Consider the following 21,087-nt stretch of genomic DNA (forward strand, 5'->3'; position numbering starts at 1 on the left):
ATATCTGTATGTATGCATTATACTGCCACCTAGTGGCCAAAATGATGCAAGAAATTACATTGAATGATTAGCTTGGTTGGGCGTTTCAACTGATGAATAGTATGTCCGAGTATCTCGGTGGGTGCGATTACGCACGCCGACTGACCGCGTCTCGAGCGCTAGCGGCAGCGGGTGCGGCTAACCCCAAAGGCTCCATGCATTTGAATCATGTAGTGCACCACAGTAAACATTAGCATATGTGGGTACTTCCAAGCCACCGGGGCGCCATGATTCACTCCAACAACCTCCCCCCCCCCCCCCCCCCCCCCCCCCCCGCGTTGATGCAGGATGGATATTAAGCCTGTTGGAGTTGCCCATGAATCTTTACGGCTGCAGCTCGCTGAAAAAGAAAAGTACACTGCGGAACGACGAGAGGAGTGCGCTATCCAACATGTGCCAGTTAGCGCAGTGGAGCGGTGAAGCGGGCAGGCGGGGGGGTTGGCCCCCTCTGCTGGAGCCCCTAATGGCTGCGGGCTCTCGAGGGTTGCCCGCTGAGACTCGATGTGAGTGCAGATATATGCTCGTGGCAGTCCGAGCCCACACTACCAAGCATTTGACTGAAGGTCCTTTGATGAGCAACCTTCTGCCATCTGCTGGCGCTTCTTGGAATCGCACCGGTTCATTTTTCGCCGAGTCCCATTTTCACTTTTCCATCTTACAGGCGTGACAAAATTGTCCAAAGCGCAAAATGTTTTATTTGCTTAGCAGACAATTTTACACACGCACACATTGGAATTTCTTTTCATTTTTTTCAGGTTTTCAGAGATGAATTCACAAATTGTGGCCTAGCCTGGTCATCATCTGCCACACCAACGTTGTCCCCAACCCGGTAAGTTTTCCTTTTGTGTTGCTTTTTTTGAATGCAAAATCTCCCGCGGTAGTTCGCACAATGAAAGAATGTTGACAAAGTCGCGTTTTCTAACCTCGTTTATACGAACAAGAAATTCAGGATGAAAGTGCAGACGATAACTGTCCATCACGCCGAGTTGTCCTCGGTGAAGGTCTCCTGCCCCCTTTCGTCCTGTTAGCGAGACGAGCGAAATGAAACTAAGCCGTCTTGTAAGTTGCCGCCCACGCTGTGCGATTCTCACAATGTTCTGGCCTGCAAATTACCACGTTGGAGAGCGCAGCCGGGTCATCGGCGGCCAACGGGAGCCCTCGCGGTGCCCCCCCCCTCGGCCCTTCCCGACTGTTGCTCGGATACGCTGCGGTTTTAATTAAGGCCCGCCATCCCCTGCGCTAACCTTCATTTCCATTAAACTCGATGAGGCGTCCTCAAGTGTTGTCCAAACTTCAGCAAACAAACAATCAACGCGAAGAGCGTCCTTGATGGAAGCTCAGCCTGCGGTCGGGTCAGGCGCAGCGTCTTTCGCGGGCGGCCAAGCCACGCGGGTCGGACTCCGCCGCCCGCCGCTGCTTATTTGCGCGTCAGCGTGGGGCGTGCTAGCACTATTCTTCTCTTTCTTACTTGCTGAAAAGCAAAACTGCGGGAAGGAAGCTCCTTTGGGTGATTAGGCGCGCTTCGGCTCAAGGGACTAACGATGAGCCGGGTTTACGGGCAACCTGCTGAGATGCGGATGAACTGGAGGGATAGAAGGAAAAAAAAAAAAAACATGTGGAGACGACACGTCTGAGCTGAGGTGCCGGTCACGTCCCGGGTCCCGTTTTCACGTTTGATGAATTTGAATGGAGTCCAAGAGCGCTTTGTTTGCCTCGTTGGAACATTCCGGTCACAAGATGCCACGAGCACAACTTTTTAAAGTGAAATATTCTCATCACATTTGACACAAAGTGGAGGAGGCGCGAAGAGGCTCATCTGTCACTCTGGGCTCTCAGTCCAGACTGCCGACGGCCGAGTCGACGCCTCCCGAAATTCAGGAGCTCAACAGACGATGAGCCCGCGAGGCGGATTCAATTTTCTTCCTTGTACGACTTTTAGTGTGCCTTGGCGTATTTTGTACTCTTCTTAGATTTTGGACGTCACTAGTCAATTAGGGAGTTGATTATTGATGACGCTGACACTAATCTCCGTTTTTGCGGGACGAGGTGATCGATGGGCGGATGCGATAAGCTGAATGAGATTTGGACTGGATCCATATTCCAACGGGTGCCCTTATCATGTTTGTTTTCTTTGCAATAATGTCAGATAGAGAAAAAAATGCATCTAGCAGTATGGAGTCAGTGTACTTTTTTTTTTTTTCTTCCATTTCTTGGCGCTGCTGTCTTGTAAAACATAATTTACAAACAAGCTCCAAACATTGCATGTGTGCAGAAAATGTCATTTTTTTTCAGCTGGCAGCTTGTCGTCTGTCTTGGCCTGCCCGGCTGCCTGGCTGTTTTTTTTTGTTCTTTTTTTTCTTCCTTAGCAAACACAATTCGTACACAGACCCACTGCCACCAATCCGACCGGTGCGTGCTAATAATGTTTTTTTTCTTTCCAACTGGTCCAAAATGTACAGCGCACAAGGTGATGAATGACAGAAAACAGAGAAACTTTTGGGATGTTTTTTTTTTTCAAACTAACGATGAGGTTAACAAAAGCAAAAAAGGATACAAGTCCAAACACACATACACACTCTCTCACACTCTCTCTCTCTCTCTCTCTCTCACTCACTCACTCACTCACTCACTCACTCACTCACTCACTCACTCACTCACTCACTCACTCACTCACTCACTCACTCACTCACACTGGATAGACTAAATGTGAAAGTCACCTAGCACCAAGTTGCCTCGACGACGATTAATGGTGACTTAAATGTGTTGCCGATTGATAAATGAATGAATACGTTTTGGATTTGTGGCTTTAATTGGCGCACAGTGTGGCTTGTTGGCTGACTTTCCCGTCCACTCTCTCCCAGCGTGGGTGAGCTCCAAAGTTTCTTGTAGGTCTTTCCAGGTTTTGCAAAAGTTGAGCCATCTCATTTGCAAAAGCTAGGTTAAGTTTATGCAAAGCAGATGCGTTTCAAGTACGTGGCAGGTTCCCGCAAAACAAACATTTCCCTCTCCGCCCCCCCGTCGGCGGGCGAGTGACAGCGATTTAAATGGGACGTGTCATTAAGGCGCGCGAGCCCGGGCGACACCTGCTTTAATCACGGCAAACAAAAGGAGACGCCAGTGGCCGAGCTCTGTGATATTCAAATGACGGGGCGGCGCAACAGCCGCAACAACAACATCAAAGAATAGGCAGAGCACCGCCGGAGCGCCGCCGCCGCCGCCGGGGGGCCTCCCGCCGACGCCGCTCATCACCTTCAATTTCCGCCTGATTAAAAATTGCAAACTCTTACCATCATCACACATTGTCAACTTTGGAAAGATTCTTCTCTGGCAACTTCCGTTCGCCACAGCAGTTTTATGGGTTTTTTGGAAAATGCTGCTTTGTCCCGTCGGTTTCATTTTAACGAGAGGGCTCGCCGGGACGGGACGGGACGAAACATCCCGTCACGCCCGCTAAAGCCGCGCTGGCTACGTGTCACCGAAGTACTCGGGCATTTCTATCGATTACTTTTGTCTTTTTTTTCCAGCACCCGTCGGACAGCCTTGACTCGTCCAACTTATGCTAAGCGTATTTTATGGTTGGTAAATGTTTCATCTGCACAATCTGCTCATCTGGTTGCTCTTAAGATGCAAATACACTTCATCGTCCAGGTAGAGTGGAGCTATTTTCCGCTTCTTGCAGCATGAAGAACCCGCAACATTAGCCGCGCGCTTTGGACGGCGAGGGTTATTATTAAACATCTGGTCGCTGGCGCGGCGCGGGAATAAATCAAGAGGCCTCTTTGACTAATCAAACGTAATCACGCAGGCATTCTGTTGGCGGTAATTAACAGGCGCGACGCGGAGCTATATCGACTTAAATCTACTCGCAATCGCAAAGGACGTCATTACGCCGCTCGTATGTGGAAGTCACGCATCGACGAAGCTGCGAGGACTCGAAATGAAATTTCACGCTGTCAATTGCCAGTCAGAAAACCCAAATGTTGCATTTGAAAAGAAGTTTCTGAAGGCAGAATTATGTTTTGATTTCATTTTATGACACGCAAAGTCGATTGCTCAACAAGGTTCTTTTATTGTCCAAGCCCCCTTTTGTGAAAATTTGAAAATGAACGTCAATTGAGGACTTGGTAACTTGGCGAGAAACTATTTTGAAGTGCGCGCAAGGTTGTAAAGGGTTGTAAGGCGGGACAAAGCATGGCCTTGCATATTTCAACGTGGCTAATTTCAAACAGTTGCGCGTACGCACGCGAGGCCCGTAGAAAAATTCGACCTCAGGTGCGGCCCACGCCTGAGCCGCGACAGTGAATGATGGCTTCATTTAAAGTCATCATCGCTTTAATAAATGAAGTCGAGGCGGCCGCTGAGCAGGCGCAACGTGATTAAACGCGCACGTCTTTGGCTAATTAGCTTCCTTCAGGTGTGAAGCGCAAAATGCCGAGCCGCCCTCCTTCCCAAAACGGGCCGCCGGCGAACATTCGCCGCCAATATTGGGCCGCAAAGCCTCCCATCAGATAAGGATTTGCGGCGCTTGCTTCCCCACTGCCGTTTCGGAGGCGGAATGGTGGAAGTCACCTTGACATGAAAGCCGTCTGAGACAATAAGGGAGATGTTTTCATTTGATTTGACTGACATGAGGGATTGACGCTTGATAATAAGGGACAAAACACTCACAGGATCGACGGTATCATAGCAATTCTCCTTTTTTAAGCCAAACAGAGAGGCAGGTTGTCAAGGGCACTCCCGAGCAACAGGTGGCGCTGCAACTTTGCCCTTGGGCCTCTTTGGCCAATTATTATTGTCAATAAATAAATGAATGCATCCATACAAACATACATACTAGGGTTAGGAATCTTCACCATCAAAGCGATACGATACACATCTCGATACACTGCCAACTATTCGATGCATTCACGATTCATGGAATTGCCAATGATAAGATGCGATACGATCCTCCCATCTCCTGCGATACGGTGCGATACAGTACCATTTAATTTTAAAACGATGTGATCCAGTGCGATACGATACGATGCAACTGCATCTTAAAGGTCGTATCCATTTTCCGATGCATATCGGTGAATTTTCCCAACCCTAATACATACATAAGTAAATATATACAGAAATAAATACATAAATAAATACATGAATAAATAAATAATGGCACGTGGACTGATAAGTCAAGTGTTATAGTATCTAGTTTTTCATTTTTACACCAAATTTCTTAAAGCCAGAACAACTGGAAATGTTTTCGTTTTCTAATAACATTTTACAGGATTTTTTTTGTACAAAATCCTGCTGCAGGAGAACTTTTTTCAAATGTTGTTGGGGATTCAACTTTGCCCAAGGAGACTTTTTGTTCCACCTTCAGGTCATCTCCATCCCCCGCCGGGACGTTGCCATTCAAATCTTCCAAAGCGTCGATCTCGCCTTGAAGTCTGGGCTCTGCCGTCACCAGCAAGTGAATTCCTTCCAAATTGAAATTTGCGTCTTGGATCCTTGGAGTGCCGGCGTTTCTTTATGCCAGGCCTTGCTTCTTGGAACCTTGACTCCTGTTTTTTTTTTTTTTTTTATTACCTCCCTCAAGGTGTCGATGTGTTTTCGTTCTATGCGCGTTTGCGTCCTTGCTCGCTTACTTCAACTCGTCGCTGCACCTGGCACAAAACAAATTTCCAGGCTGATTCATTTAATTTTCCAGACCAAACCAAAGAAAAATCCATTCAATTCCGAGGTGGATTTATTCACGTTTGCTGTGTTTTCTTAATGCGCGCTTGCCAAGCTGTGAATATAGTTCATGTTTTATGTACATAGAAGACATAAAAGTAGACATTAGACGCTCGGCGTATGTGGATTTCAACAAGTGTAACATTGCTGCCGTTCATTGCTAAATGTATCTAAGCTTTTACATTGCTAATCACTTCACCGGAGAGAGAAAATGGCTGACGGGAATGACCGCAGGCTTGGACGGAAGTCCGACTGAGGGAATAAAAAAAAACGATACCGTGGAGCCACTCGTGATCCTAATAAGGAATTCACTTCTTTTTTTTTTTTTTTTTATTCCTGAAGGCGATTCTAGTAAAAAAAAAACACCAACAAATATCCACTTGTGTGTTTTTGGCTAATGTGTTGTGATGTGGCTGCTGATTGCGGCAAGGGAGACGTCGCAGCACCTCGGGGCTGAAAGGAAATAATTGATTTTACCCTTCAAGGTTAGCAAGGGAAAAAAAAAAACCCAAAAGAGCCGTGGGGAAAGCTACACAGGGCCCAGCAGTGGGCCAATTAATGCCGTTCATTTGGAAGAAGTGGGAAGTATTTGGTGATTTATTTATTTATTCATTTATTTATTCGTTTAGCATTTTCCCAACATGAGTGGGAATAGCCAAGAAAAAATCGTGTACGCTTCCTTTACCCAAGCGCACGCACGTCAACACGCGTCGTGTCGTTGTGGGTCTGAAAAGAGGTATTTTTAGTTTGCTACCTCGAAAGCAAGAGTGACTTTTGCCGGTCGGCATCTCCTGCGACTTCTATTTTTACGTCTCGCCAACATATATTATTAAGCATCAAAGCTTTTTTGCTCCCTTTCATAATCCTGCTGTTTTGGTGGCGGTGCGAGGGGGGGTGGGTAAAAGGGGCCTGTCTCAAGTCTCCCACATAAAAGAAAATATTAATAACCTGCACGCTATTGATCGCTTAGCGTTGCGCCGAGTCTCTCGCGTGCAACGCGCGATGCGCTTTACGGCATTATTCAAACTAAGAGATGCATTAAGTACCTTTTCTGCACTTTTATGAGGAGAAACGTTTGTGTCGTACGATATTCCAACACACAAAATAAGCAAATCGCAACATTTCCAGAAGGTGGCTATTGATTGAATTAGTTTGGGCACTCACACGACAGATATTCATGTTATCAGTGGGCCGAGGGATTATCCTTTTACTACCCACAAGATCGCAATTGGTCGGACTGTTTTTGGCGTGTAATGTTAGGATTGGTCTCCTTAAGGATGAACATCGTCACGACGTTTGGAATAATGGAAAGCCACCTTTTAGATGTTTACTTGCTTGAAAAATGTTGTATGAATGTTTTTATTGTCAAATGTTTTCGGGATAGCAGTGGGACACACGGCTCGCTAATCCGCTAACATTAGCTAGCCGTCTAAACGACAGTACGGTCGAGCCTTCATTGCGCTAATCCGACATTATGATGCGAGTTCTCTCTTGCTGGCTCTCCATCTCGGCCCTTTTGGTGTAATTGTATCAACAAAATCATTTTAAAAAGCGATTGTGCCGCTCGATAAGGCAGTAAGTAAACAAGCGCGTTAAAAGGAGCTAATTAGCGATAAGGACTTTTTAACCCCCGCTGGAGGTGAAAGTACAAAGCCACATTTCATTTCACACTTTATTTACTTGCCTAATGAGATTATCTATTTGATGTATCCGTTTATAGCCAGGCCTGACATTTGCGTTTGAGTATTTACTGCGGAGGGTCTCACAAACGTCTACTCTTTGGAAAAACGTGAAGATGGAAGAAGCGATGGCGTCGTAGCCGCGGGCCGGCCGGCCGGCCAACCTCCTCCGCAGATTTATGGGCTCAAACTGGGGATGTGCTCTATTTGGCCGCCTTCATATCCATTTATGTAATTAACAAGGAGTGCTAGCGGTTGCGCCGGCGGTTAATAAGCTCCGCCGGGAAAGGCGGGCGAGCGGGTGAACCCGGGACCTCGTAGATGTTAAACACAGATGAATAGATGCCAGAGCACACGCGGCCCGCCACTAAATCAGCGCAATGAGCAACGCAAATGGGCCCCCGCCGCTAAAAAGCCAATATCTCTTAAATAGGCTGGGCCTCTCATCGATATTGAAAACGGCTCACCTTGACACGGCCGCGTCACCTTTTTGGACGGACGTTCCGCCAGATGCCGATGACTTGACGTGAATTTTTATACAATTTTAACAGTATGGCGGTGCTAGCTGGACAAATGTGGAAAGATGTAGTAGAAGGTCCTCCAGATGATTGCGTCTCACTCATGAAATCATATTTTTTTCTTTTCTCCTTAGCGTGACCCCTTTCTATTCTTCTTTCAAAATAAATGTAGCTGGCCTTCGTCACTTTTACTGGACTGTTTTTCCCACTAACTTGCCAAACAATGTGGGACAATAACGCCAAATTTACTGGGCCTGTCACAGGATCGCACTTCTTAAACCTTGATCTTAACTAAAGTGGCTTTATAGCGAAACCAGATTTGCGCGCTAACCTTGACAGATGACCGTAAAAATTTTTTTTTTCTCAACAGCCGCTATATAACCTTAGCACCCGAAGCCTCGTGAAAGTCGTCCGCGTCCTCGTCGGCGACAAAACAAACATACGAAACGAGCTTTGGCTGAGAGCCACGCGCAAGCGAATGTTTCGCCGTCTTCCATCAGCACATCTTTGCCGCTCTGCATCGTTTGTCTTTTTTTTTTTTTTTTTTGCTGATCTGCAACATATAAAATGTCAGCGAGGCCAGAATGCGTTTAGCGGTAAACCAGCGCTACGTTTTGCAAGCGTATGTTCACAGCACGGCTGCATTGGTAAAATTTCACCACCAATAATTTGGCTACATGAAGGGGGAGGGGGCATTTGGCGAGCCGCTGAACTTCCTTCCGTTCGAGTTGCCGTAATGAGGTAGAGCCTGCTGGCTACGCTAGGCTGCGTGGACTTAATGAGGGTGCGGAACGCCGCCCCCCAATCAAAGAGCGTTCACGGCTAATTGCGGAGGGTTGAACTTTAACCTCGGTGACCGCCCACCGTGGGAGACTCCAGCAAAATGGCAGAATGGGTTACATAATTAGGTCGGGTTTCCAAACTGGAGGGTTGGCTAAGGTTTCAAAATGAGCCCGGCTGGGTTGGTGTTGCAAAAATGAGCAAAGGTTGAGATTTCGAACCCGGGTTCAAGTTTCAAGCCAGCGTGCAAGTCTCAAAGTCGGAGGTGAAAATAAGTTGAATCCTCCAAATGAGAGCTTCGAATTGAGTCTAAAATTAGCTTTTGTGCAAACAAACTCCAAAAGCAAGCCCCAAACAAACAGAAATGCTTGAGTAACTTTATGTGAAAATAATTGGCATTAATAAATTGAAAGCGAGCAAGCCGAGCTTCCGCGCCGTTGTTTTCGAACAATACAACTCATTAATGCGAAGAACGTAAAGTGTGAAAATGGCCAAGGTCGCGAACGCGCTCCATGCTAACGTAAACGTACACGGCACGCGCCGACCTGTTGTTGCTGCTCTATTAATGAGTCTCATCGGCATGCGACGCAGTTAGCTCAGGGCCGTACCCCACCTTAATTATGTAAATCGTGAGCGCATCTACTCTGCCGATAATTGTCGGCATTACGAAACCCGCACGTTCGCACCCTTTTCATATTTTATCAACACACACCATGTGAGCAAGCTGAACCGTGATTGACCAGCCATCCAGCCGCCGCCGTTGAGCATCTTGCCAAGTTTTGTGTCCAGTTCCTCCGAAATGTTCTTGTTTATGAAAGCCCGCGAGATATACGCGTTGTTGTTGAAGATGGCTGGTAGATATTATAAATGTTCCCTGGCACTGCTTATCGTTTTCCTCCGCTGAGGGTTTTTTTTTTGCGCTATTTTAAAACAAACAAATAAAGCTCCCGGAATAGCAGAAAATGAAGAAGCCTTAATGAAGTTGCTCGGCTTCTTTGTAAAAGTGGGACGGGAGAAAGTCGACTCGTTTCGAGGAGCTTTCGGAGCATCTTTACATCTGTGTGGAGAGAGTGTGAGGGCTCTCTGACAGTGATTTTTCTTTTTTTTTTTTTTTTCTGGCAGTATTTTTACCAATCCATTCTTGACCCAAAAGTGGAGCGCAACATTTAGCAGCGAAAGGTCTTTGGAATTGCAAATGACGACGATGTGATTAGCGGAGCACCTCTTCCCGGTGTTAATAAGTTTGGCTACGAAGCCCGGGGCAAGCTTGGCACATCTTTTGCGCAATTAAAAACAGCGATTGGCTTTCTCTCTGAGCTTGACTCTACAAAAACAACGTGAGTCGAAAGAGGCGGCGAATCCACATTTCTTACAAAACGTGACGGGAACATCTTTTGTGGCGCCGGCCGTTTAATGTCCTTCGTGGACGGGAACAAAAAAAACAAAAAGGAACAAAAGGGGATTTTTTTTTTTCCCCGCTCTTATAACGAATGGGGTCTGGGTGAAGGTCCGCCTAGGGCTGTTTTGCTTCTCTAAGAAAGGAGCGGCGCTTATTTTTCAGCCTTGGCCTCGGCAGGGATGTCGCCATTGTGAATGTCTTGGTGCGCCGTTGTGCCGGAGAGCCTCTCATCCAGCACCGAAAATACGTCTGGGTTTTGCTCGAGTAACGGAACTTGAAAGAAAACCCTTTGGGGGATCAGGGATCCCCTTTTCGCTGGCAGATGTTTGCGAAACAAAAGCGATAGGCAGGCCCTCAAAGTGTCCTTTTAAATGTCTATATTGTCTCGGCCGCTTTCAAGATGGCCGACGTATTAGCCGCCCGGCTTTTATCTCGCCGCCGCACGGACCTTCAGTGGGACAGTCCCGAAAGGCCACGTCGCTATTAGTCGAGTCGGCCGGCAAAGCGCTCGCCTTTCATAATGCCGTTGTTCCAAGCTTTTCAACTTTGACCTTCAACTTTGACCGAAACACTGGCGGCGGCAAGATGAGGCGGGAAATTGGCCGAAGATTGCATCTGGCCTTCACCTCCGGCGTGAAGAAGAAGGCTCGTTAAATAGCTCGCTACGTTGTTGGGGCCCGGCTGTCACATCTGATAACGCTCACGCCATCCGAGCGCAGAGCCGCTGATTGCTCCCTGCCAAACTTGGACACTTTGAAAAAGGACCTTTCAGCGTTTCCAGCCGGGGGAGAAGATTCGAGATGATTCCATCTCCCTCCCCGCTCGCAATATAGCGGCAACATTTGCCCAAAAGACCTTAATGACAGCGGCGCAAATGAGCGCGAGCGAAGGCATTAGCACCTCATCTTAATTGTTTCCTCCGGCAAAGCAAAGTTCACACAGGAGGAGAAAAAAGCGTCGCTGGCTTTTGATGCAACTGTGACCTTGCCGCTCGCCGCGGGATCCTCACCGTTATCTCCACGCTGCCGAGAAACGTTCTCAGGTGCGCCGCTGATGAAGCAATTCATTGAAGTCGGTCACGATCGAGGGGCTGGCAAGATTGTTCTCGTACCCGTCTGGCTCTTTACGCTCCTCCGGGCGAGCGACGTCGCTTTGCCAATAGCCAGCGGAGTCTTTGCGCGCCGCTAGCGCTTTGCAAGCGGGTGGAGGGGAATTGGGGGGGGGGCTCGAGATGCCACGCTCCGACTCGGAAAGCAACTCCCGAGAGGCGCATCTTCAAATGTGTGCCAAAGTGGTCCAAATGCAGCTGAACTTTCTTGTGTTTCATCTTGTTTGCATCAGACGGGAGCAGGAAAGGATCAAATCATTTTTTTTTTTTTTTGGATTGCAAAGCTTTTAGGCCTTCTTACGTATTGTTTGGATATTGGCTTAAATTTCATCCACTGAGCCGCACTCGCTTAAATGTATTTATTTCTTTTTTGTTTGTCCTCAACGTGACAGTTTGTTGACATCCGCGGCAAGTGTTAGACGAACTATTGATCAGTCGCCACGACAACCTTCCAGCGGGCGACCGGTCGGATTTTCACAATGACGCAATGTCACATTCATGGCTCCGAAGAAGAGCTTCTGACTCACAGCTGGAATTTGACGTCGGACAATTTTAAAAACGAACGCCTTCAAGCCTAGCCCGATCAATTTGTATCACGACTTGATGTAATTGGACGGTCGGACTTGAAATCGATTCAGCGATCGATAGATGAATCGTTACCTCGCAGGTAATGATGGAAGACGCCGTGTCGGAATATTCTTCTCACCAGTTACGAGCTGCCGCTTTCTTTTTTTTTTCACCCTCGACATCAATCAGACTCGGAATTAGAGCCTTTTTAAAAAGCAACGACTTGCCGACACGTGCGGAGAACATTCAATAATGGATAGAAAAAAAAATCTCCTGCCTTCCTATGGCAGCCGGATACAATCTTGACGCTTTCCCCCCCAACCAAAACATTTTTCCCCCCTCGGAGCTATTTGGCCAATACAAAACCATGCAGCAGGACAAACGTTTGTGCCCCGAGCAATCGTTCATCGACGGGAGATCAAATCCACAAGTTAAAATGACGGCTTTTAATGCTAATGCGCATACCGATGTGAAAACAAAAGTCTTCCTAAATATGATGGGTGAATTAAAACGAGGTAGGCGGGCAGGTGTGGGAGGGGGGGGGGAGCAATGTGGGAGGACATTGAAAGGTGATGTATTCATTTACAAGAAGAGTTAATTAAGCCACGGCAAGAAAGTGCTGAGTTCTGGAGACACAAAATATTTATTCATCAGCCCATTAATGTTTAATTTCCCCCCTTTTTTTTTCCTGCACTATTTTTAAAAGGGAGGCAGAGCGGAGGAAAGCTTTGAACATTTGACCTTATATGTAAAAAGTGTCGGCTGAGGCGCCGTAGGGATTGTCTTTAATCATTATCCAGAATGGGGGGGGGAGGTGCTTAAAACCGCCATTAACGTTCTACACACAAAGACAAAATACTTGCTATCCTTGACACACACACACGCACGCACACACACACACAGAGAAGTCCAAATGTCACAAAATTCCTTGAAAATTCATACACAAAAACAAACAAAAGACACTCGAAGACACCAACTCGCACCAGAATGACGGTCGCCTTCAAACTTTCTGTTTTTGTGCCTGCAATCAAAAGTTACGCTCTGCCAAAATCGAACGTCTCGACGTCATCGGCGACGACGCAGATCGTTAAAAGGAGGAGCTCCTTTCTTTCCATGTCAAAAAAAGGAAAAGCAAACAAAGCTACAGCTGCCTTGTTTCTTTCTCTTGTTGTGACCTGCACGGAATCCAGATGCAACAAAACAGCACAAGGGAGCTTCTTTCACATTCCGTACATTTCCTCATTATTTCCCTCTCCGGGGTTTTCTTCAACACAAGCAGATCTTTCTTTTTTTTTTGCTCCAATGATCAATTTATTTTTTTTGATAGAAACCCAAATAACCTGAGCAGGCCGTGTTGATTAATAATTGCCCAAGACCAATGAACAAGCGAGCGCGCCGCCGTTTGGTAAATCCCGTGCGACGTCCTGGCCGAAGTAGTGAGGTCGGTCACGGGCTTGATACGTCTGCCAGCTAATTACGTGGCAGCAAACGTGAGAATATATGGCCGGCTTTTATCTGAGGAACTCATCAAGTCGAGCCAATTAAAAGCGGCATCGGCGCTCTCGTTCACTTAATTCATGATTGCCAATTAAAACGGAATTGCGCGCAAAGTTGTAAAGCTGTCACGGGGGCCGGGCTCAATGACCCTCTCCCGCCTTGAATGATGGACGCCAGCGCTCGTCGCTCTTATTTCTTCTCCCCAAGGGGAGGGGCGGAGGCTTGGGAGAGCGCCTTGTCAGGAGAAAACATCTCAGACCTGCCTTGGCGACCTTTTTTTTTTTTTCAAACACACAATCTGAGCGTGGTTAGAAAGTATGAGTAATTGTCGATTGATGAGCACATTCTGTTTTGGGCCTCGAACACGAATAGCCAGCGGCTCTTGGCGAGGAGAAGGTTTCTTACCTCCCACTTTCATAGCAGAGTCACTTTTATCTTATTTTGCCATCTTCTTTTTTTTGGCATCTTTGCACCTCGATGAAGTTTCACATGTGGGACAAAATTCCAAAACCCGACAAATTGCGTCAGTCCTTTTTGCACATGTTGTAAATCGTCATCATCTGTCCCAAATCACGGCCGATGCAGATCTCGCCGTGAAACCGTTGTCCAATTTAAACGCGAGGGAGAAAAGTAAATAACGGCAGCGTGAGCACGGCACTTTTAAGGCCCATTTAAATGTCGGTGCTGGCGAGTTAAAGCGAAGGCAACTTGTCCCGCCCGCATCGCCGGCGTCGCTCGCGCCATTAGGCGCCGTCACCGGGCTATTGATGGCCTAATTAAAATGTGTCAGCCTGAAATATGTCACTTTTTTTTTGTGGAAAGGCAGAAATGGATGGCGTGCATTAATTTCCCCTTTCTCAGAGGGACCTTTTTTTAATGTCGCTGGCTAGACAGCGACTTGTGTCTACAAGCAGCGCGACGGCGGCGGTGCTCCCCCCCCCCCCGCGCTCCTCAAACAATACGTCAAGCGGCCTTGACAACGCCGGAGAAGGGCGATGACCGTTTTCCAGCAGCCGGGCTCGCTCAAACTGTCGCCGCTCTTCAATTTGATGCGGCTTGCACGGCGGACTGCGCTCAGATCGTTTCCTAATTCAATTTTTCCAAATACACACGACCTCGCTCTTTTTCCCGTGTGTGTTTTCAAACTTGCGCTTGAATGCCGACAGAGATTTTTTGCAAAAAAACTCTGGCTCACTTCAAGTTCCCCCCTCCGTCCCGAGCAGCACGTTTGCTGTCGTCCTCAGGAGACGGCCCCCCTGGGGCCCAGGCGCTTTACACCAGATTAAAAACCAGCGTGGCTCGCTAATGTCAACCGGCCAAAGAATCGATGGCCCGGCGCGGGAAATGAAAGCTGTGACGGACACGGACGAGAGCGTCAGGTCCTGTCGGAGGGCTTCTACTCAGAGAAGACTTCTCAGGCTTGGCAGCTGCCAAGACCATGAAGGGGGGGGGGGGTCATTGTGTCAGCCACGGAACACCCGGAGGGGGGGGGGGGGGGAAGTCGACACCATGCGGCCATCGGCTCCATCAAGTTTTGCCACCGCCGGCTGAGCTTTGAGCTCGTTCCGCTGCACTAGAGAAGAACTTTTTCTCATTTCACACGATCAGTCGCGGCGGAAATCAAAAAAAGGGGAAGAAGAAAAAAAAAAAAACATGGCTTTGATTTGTATTCATAGACGAGCGAGCGAACGGATGGACGGGTGTCGCCGTTCATGTTGATTTGCTCTTGTGATTGCAGATAATGTCGTATCTCGGCGTTCATCCAGCACCTTTGAGCTAATCGGCAAGCTGGTGTTTACGGCGCCGTTGCAACGCGCCGCAAAAAGGTATTTCCACTCTTCTTCTTACTTTTGTAACTTAGCTGTGAATTTGCGTCAGGGGGGAAAACGCCACTCGTCCTCGCTCTCCTTCACTCGCTCACTTTTTATCTTAAAACCCACGTCTGACTTTATTTTCACTTTGTCTGCAGGAGAAGTTGTCGTGTGGAACCTCAAAAAAAAAAAAGTTGGTGAGGTATTTGTCTTCCGTTTGTCCTCCAACGACTGACGGGAATAAATTCAACGGGCTCCGCGACGTTAATGAGAAACATTGAATGAAAAGGCGGCATTTTGTTTTCGGGGTTCTCGTTTTTGCTTCTCTGCAAAGTTGGAGCCTCCGCCGTCCACTCGAGGCGAAAATTGGGACGCCCATTGCCGCCCACCTGCGTCTCACCCCAAGGGCGACTGTTTGTTGTCTCGCTCGTTACGCCGAGGTCGGGGAAATGCGGCGCGACGTCAGAAGCATTCCGGATTTGGCGAAGAGGGTGGCGACGCTTGCCGATAACGAGGCCTTTGCCAGCCAGCCGGGAGACGGACGGACGAAGAGTGAATGCAAGCGACGGAGCGTGCGAGCGCACATCTTTGACACCGCGGGGGAAACGACGTGTCATGACAAAGAACCCGTCCGTGCCGTTTGCCCGTTCCTCGTTACCATGGCGCCCCGTCCGAACCGCCGTCTCGCCTCGTCCCGTCCTCATTTTGGGCTTGTTTGCGCTCTCTGTTTGCTTGCTCATCGTGCCCCGACACGAGGTGACATTCTTTTGCTGGAAGAGCAAAGAAGAGCAACTGGCTTGCTGTCCAAAGAACATTTGCCACCTTTCGGGGGTGGCTGGGTGGGTTGGGGGGGGGGGGGGGGGTATGAGCGTCGCAGAAGCGTAATTGAAAAGCGCCACTCGGCAGTTACAACAAATGAAGAAACGACACCTGAATGGCGCCGGGAGGCGACGCGGCGCCGTGAAAAAGGCTTTTAAAGTGATTATGCGTCGAAACGCGCGTAAGTGCTCGGCCCCCCTGCGGACCGCAATGGCAAAGGAATGAAAACTGCCAAACAATCAGAAAGTTTTGCGAGCCGATCGCTTGGCCTCGTCGCGTCAGAAACAAGACGATAACTTTTTGCCGAAATACGCCCGACGCGTCGTTTCTCATTTGGTTTAGCGTAGCGGTTAGCGCTTTGCCTTTCAAATGCTGAAGTGGAAAGTTCAACATTTGAGCAGGTGAGGTTGCTTCAATCTGTGAAGTGGATAACATCGGACTTTGTGCTGCGTCACGCGGAACAGCAGCAAGAGCGTCGAAGACGAAACTTCAGAGTGTCTTTTGTGGAAGGGGGGGCTCGCGCAGATCCAAGCCCAACTCAGAGGCTGTGCGACACACAGGCGAGCCGGCGAGTCATTAGGATTCGGATCAGGACGCCGTCTCGCTCGACAAAACTGGCAGATGAATGAGCGCGTCTGTCTACGCTTTCTCTTTCGGCGACACCATGTGACGCATCGGCCCAGGATGACCTCCACGCTTGTTTACTCTTTGAGGCAGCGCAAATGTAGATTCGACTTGATGTCGATATCCCGTTACGATGCGTTTACGTTCAAATCGGAATTCCGCTGCAATAGCCGAATCGACCTCTGAGAGGCCACAGAGAGTCCTGACTACCAGAGAAGAACTCGGAGAACAATCAGAAGAAAGAGCGACTCGATGAATGCGACCTGAATTTTGTGCTTTGAGTCAGTGAGGGCCTGGAGCCCGCCCCCCTTCCCCCCCACCACTCCAGCTGCGACTCGACGGCCAATAATGAGAAGACGACCGCCATCGATCCGCCCGATCCCCCGCGATTAGCTCGTCCTTTGGTCCACTTGATCCCGGCGACCCTCTCCGGCTGCGCCTGAACAAAATATAATGGCTCAATACCTTCTGGACGTTGAGTCCTCAAAGGGTGCTTTGACGCAAAGATGACGAGCTTTGAGCGGCTTGACGGCGGCGGGCGGGCTTCCGACATCAAGGTCTAGGCACCCCGCGACCGCACAGCGGCTCCGGATGATTAAAAGAAAACACAAGCGCGCGCGCAGAAGGAATTAAAATACAATTACAAGTCGACTCCTCGGTGGGAAACGTCGTTGCGCAATTACGGAGAGAGAAGATGCATTTGATCCGCCGCTAAACGAAATCCGGTTTGATGATAAATCAGCCACCCGCCGTCGAGAGTCACGCTGCCTAGGAAAAGGTCACGCGCTCTGAGTCATCGCGCCTCCCGTCTTGGAGGAGCAAAGGGAGTGCGTGGGGGCGGGGCATATTCTATTTCCATAAAGTTGAAATGAATTGAAAAAGGCCGTCCTCCTCAAGCCGCACCGCTCGCTGGGGCTTTCAAAAGCTGTCGCATGTTATGACAGCTCCTTAAGTGTTTCCTTTAGAGTCCCTCTGCCACGATCGATGATCCTTTGAGTGTGTTACAGAGCGGCCGGCTCGCGGGAACCACACCGGCATCTGTCCGCCGGCGGCTTATTGATCTGCCGCTACTTACCGATCAGCTTGCGTGCTCGCTGCTTTTGACTGGAATGTCGACTTTGGTTTTCCAGAATGAAGCTTAGCTTTGGTGACCGAAACCTTAGAACTCTCCCTGCCTTCCTTGCAGGTTCTTTTTGTACTCACTGTCTTCCTCTCGCTAAGCCAAAAGACCTCGAGCAGATAACCGGTTGCCAGGTAAGCGGAGGTGACGCTTGTGATATGGTAGACTCACGGGTCAAGCCAAGAAGATGGCCGATAAGTGGGAGGCGGGCGCGCCGGACACGTGGGGGACGGCCTCATCGCCTGCGGGCATCTGCTGATGGATGGGGAGGCGCTGATGAGCTCCCAATGTCACCGTCCAATTAAATAGGCCCCTCCTCCCCCTCTCCCTCTCATCTATCTGCATATACCTTTGACTCGCCGCTTTTCCCTCCCCACGCTGACAGACAGGGGCTGCTCTTTCTATTAGTTTGGGTCGGCGCTCGCCATTCTGGCGGCAGACAATGGACTGCGGCGGCAAAATGCAAATACACCCAGCCAGCGCCGACGGCGGGTGACTAACTAATACTCGCCGCTAAGCGCCCGTCAAGTCTGTTTTTTGAACTTGGGGGTAGGAGGGGTGGGACTTCTGCATACTTTATGTTGAAACTTTGCACCTGCGTAGCGGATTCGTGCTTGTTTGCTCGCTCCGTGTAAACTTCTGAAGATTTTGATGTGATATTTTGAGGCCTCCCCCTCAATGCATCTGCGGCTAAGCAGCTGCTGCCTGCGTGCAGATGCGTTGTGTTTTGTGGCACGTTTTGCTAATTGGGAGGAATGCAAAAGCGGGGGGAGTTTTGGGAGCGTAATTACATGGTGACATTTGAAAATTCAATTAGTGAAGAAGGAAAAAAAAAAAGAAAAAGACCAGGAAGTGCACACAAATGCAACGTGTTGGCAAATGATGATTTGTGGTATTTTGCTTGGACAAAAGTAGTGCTTTGGTTCTGCATTTTTATGCCAGATCTCTGATTCTTTATTTTTCGGGATGTCGTACAGTCTGGCTAGCAACAAAGCCAAGCAAAGACTCCCAACCAAATCTGCCCCCTACTGGTTGTACATCAATGGAACGTAAATACGTCGGAACGTGACGTACAACTGGTGAGAGTGCACCAAGGTGTCTGGAATATTTTTCAAAGTTTCAGCACGATCTTCACAAGCCATCTGCCCATCACAAGTTGCCACCTTTCAAAATGGACTTGTTTTGCACAGAATGTTCTTTGCAACTCCTCCCCCTCCCCTCCCATTTTTACCTCCTCCATGTCATCCTTCAGATATCTTTGATCTCATTCACCTTTTTTTGGTACATTCTCCTTCAGCTCCTCTAGCAAGTGTATCTTCTCCTCCTCTCCTATCCATCATCTCTCATTCCATTGCACGCTTCACCTCGTCGTCAATCTTTGTTCCTTGCTTATCCTCCTCTTCAATCTCTTCCTGCCCGTTTCACCTCCTTATCTATCTTTGTTTGCTCCTCCTGTCTCCTTCACCTCCTCTCCTCCGCCACCTCCATATATCTTCATTGGCTCCTGCTAATCTTCTCATTTTGTTGCCCCTCCTCTGCTCTTATCGCCTTCCTCCTCATATCAATCTTCCTTTCCTCCTCCTTCTGCCCCCTCCCAGTTTTTTTTTTTTTTTTATCTCCCTCTCCTCTTCTCCCCCTCGTCCGTCCTTTCTCTCCGTCTGGGTGATTTGTACGAGTGTGAAAACTCCTTCTCGCCATCTTTCTCCTTTTTTATGAGCATCTCCCGCACGTCTTCTCTCTTCCTTGTGATTTGTGTCACGCTGTTCCAGGGCTGTGCAAACATTTTCATCCAAGCAACGCAGACAGAAAAATCCGAAGGCTGCAAAGAAATTCTTGGACTTTAATTGAGTCGATATGCGAAAGACAGTCCAACAAATATGGATTATTTATGAATAGGCAGCGAGGTAAATGTTGTCACTCTTTTAGCCTCTCCATTTTTTTCTCTTTAAACACCCAACCCTTTTTTAAAACCATTTTCAGGCCTGTCAACAAATAGACGGGGGTCTGCACGCGGGCCCTCGGCCTTTAGTTTGGACACCTCTGCTCTATCCGGCAGAAGAGGAAGAAGCCTGCAGATGGTCACCAGTGTGAGGAAGGAAGAGAGGAGAGGAGGCGGCACTACGCAGCAGAGAGGGAGAGTGAGCGAGAGAGTGAGGCTGGAGAGAAAGTGCGAGTCACATCTGAGCGGAGGCAGAGCCGGCGTGAGCAGCGGCTCGGCTCCGTCAGCGCAAGCAACACAAATCCACGCCATCGGGACCTAATTGAAGACTTGTTCAACAACGTCACGCACGTTCCATTCCTCCTCCTCATCCTTCTGCTCCTCCTTTCTTCTTTTTCTTGTTGTCCTGCTCGTTCAACTTTGGGCGTCCTCGCCGGTGGCAACTTGTGTCACCTTTTTTTGGGCGGGTGAGTGTGGCTCGCTTCTTCTCCCTTTTTTTTTGCACGCTCGCTGCATATTCAGCTTCTCGTCGTGCATCATTAGTATTCTGCGCTCATTTGCTCTGCCTCCGCGGCGCCTATTTTTTTTTATGTATTTTTTTGTCACTTGTCAATGCAGAAGATGAGGGCGTGCGTAACTTTTTTTTTTTTGGCGTGTGTGCGTTTTCCATGGCTGCGCGGTGATGGATGTGCACCACGCGTGTCCCAGCAGCGGTTTTTCTCGCACGCCGTGAGAGAGGACGTGACCCCCGCCTCCCAATATAAGACAAAAGAAGAAGAGTCCCCTTTCTCAACAGAAGAGATTATGATTGAATCATTTCTGACCTATTCTTAGAGCATCCAGATTTTGAGCAAAAACTGAATAGAGTAGTCCAAAAAGATATGCAACATCGGCGGGTCGCTTTATTAGGTACACCGTAGCCTGTTGATGAAGCAGTTGATAATGATATGCGGTAATGATGATCATGATAAACTGTGAAATGCATTCATTGAACGTTCTTATGCTTTTGAGCTTCAGAAATTTCCATGATGAAGTCATGATCTAAAAGTCAGCATTCTTATTTTGGGTACATTTTTTGTTTTGCACCTGGGGTGCAAGCGTGCCTAATGAAATGTCCCATGCCATTTGGAAATAATGCCAGCGTGATAAATATTATTACCATTCTCGCTGACTCGCTGTCCACAAAATTAGCCGCTGCGTTGTGCCGGCTGTCACTTGCCCCCCCCGCGGGCGGCGTGGCCAAAAGGGGGTTTTGCAAATCAAAGGCCGGGTGGCTTTGTGGCCCCAACCTCGGGCTCAGATGATGGCTCACGTCCTCCATCCGACCTCTCACTTCGCTTTGGTTGCCCAATCCGTTGATTTTCTCAACTCCGGCCGAGGGGCCCTTGAGCAAGGCGTGGAAGGTCTCCGTCGACGTGGGGTGACGATTGGTGCTGGAGGAGTCCGTGAAACGGTAGCGAGTGTGCGATTGG

The 21,087-nt window shown here is 48.7% G+C and overlaps 1 protein-coding gene across 1 annotated transcript in view; it reads left to right on the forward strand.

The window, feature by feature from the left end:
* The window catches only part of LOC147041485 (cadherin-7-like), a 59,942-nt gene that overhangs the window by 1,398 nt on the left and 37,457 nt on the right, over positions 1 to 21,087 (forward strand). Inside the window, exons 3-4 of the mRNA XM_085939202.1 lie at positions 795 to 868; positions 15,041 to 15,128. The gene's annotated coding sequence lies outside the window, so the exon portion shown is untranslated. The remainder of the gene's footprint in view (positions 1 to 794; positions 869 to 15,040; positions 15,129 to 21,087) is intronic.

Source organism: Syngnathus leptorhynchus, chromosome 19, assembly GCF_054491065.1.
Source record: "Syngnathus leptorhynchus isolate UIUO chromosome 19, UIUO_Slep, whole genome shotgun sequence".
Lineage (NCBI taxonomy): Eukaryota > Metazoa > Chordata > Actinopteri > Syngnathiformes > Syngnathidae > Syngnathus > Syngnathus leptorhynchus.